The following is a 1,096-nucleotide window of genomic DNA, read 5'->3' as shown; positions in this document are numbered from 1 at the left end:
AATAAAAAATAAATTAATCTATAAATTAAAATACACTTCATGTCTCCATGTATTATTATTATTATTATTATTTATTGTTGTGCATTTTCTCCTTTGCAGGTGGATAATGTCAGCAGGTACATGTATGAACCCAGAGGAGCCTTCCTTGGAGTTTGTCAAGGAAAGGGGAAAGACGGAGCTGTTCCTCTGTGAGCTGGCTGAGGCCAAGCTTTCTAAGCAGACCCAGATGAACTATCTGAAGGGCCTGAAGAGGTTGGTTGCATGTCTTGTAAATTGCAAAGTGGCATACATATCAATGTCTGTATATAGTACATGTACAGTATATATGTATATAAAACACTTAAATACTTGTACTTCCCCTGACAGATTCCTGAAGTATCACATGACATGATTTTTGGAACAGGGAGCCGGAAGTGGGGCTTGCCCCGTCCGCTCCACGCATCGACCCGGTATTGCAGTGCTTCCGGGAACGGTGCACCTCTACTGCCCCCTGATGTTGAAAGGCAGAACTGACTGACTGACTGACTATATAAAGTACATGATCTTACCACACTGACATTTCTGATTTTGCTAACAATCATGTACAGTAAATTTAAAAGCTTTTTGTTTTGTCATAAATTATTTATGCTATTTCACAATGCAGATAAAGTATTCCTGTCGATACAAGGAGGATATATTTTTTTTCTCGATGGATGTCGTTTTGAACCTAAAGGTTGTTTTTTTGGAAGAGCAGTATATAGTTACTGCCTACATTTTTTGCTGTGCATGTGATTTTGATGAGAATATTAAATTTTTATATCTCTGCGTAGATTTTTTTCAGCAATAATTGAGTCTATCCTGGTGTATTTAAGGTTTTGGTAATTCATGATTACCAAATAAGATTTGGTGTCATTGTACAAATATAAGAAGATTCAGTGTGCAGTTACCAGGTTACAAATAAACAAACAAATACATAAAATGGCATCAGAAGAGAAGTACGATGACAGTAAAATGTGTGAAAGTAGTGGAATGTGAAAAATGTGTGTGCATATAAGTCTCCACATGTATAAATCGGCTGTATAGCATAACGAAAAGGAGCGGTGGATAACTTACATAA

The 1,096-nt window shown here is 36.6% G+C and overlaps 1 pseudogene; it reads left to right on the top strand.

The window, feature by feature from the left end:
* The first annotated feature begins 366 nt into the window (after positions 1-366).
* LOC140583244 (U2 spliceosomal RNA) lies at positions 367-483 on the top strand (annotated as a pseudogene).
* Positions 484-1,096: the final 613 nt, after the last annotated feature.

Source organism: Paramormyrops kingsleyae, chromosome 25, assembly GCF_048594095.1.
Source record: "Paramormyrops kingsleyae isolate MSU_618 chromosome 25, PKINGS_0.4, whole genome shotgun sequence".
Classification (NCBI taxonomy): Eukaryota; Metazoa; Chordata; class Actinopteri; order Osteoglossiformes; family Mormyridae; genus Paramormyrops; species Paramormyrops kingsleyae.
Note: the sequence above shows the minus strand (reverse complement) of the source record. Positions and strands in the feature narration are given on the sequence as shown.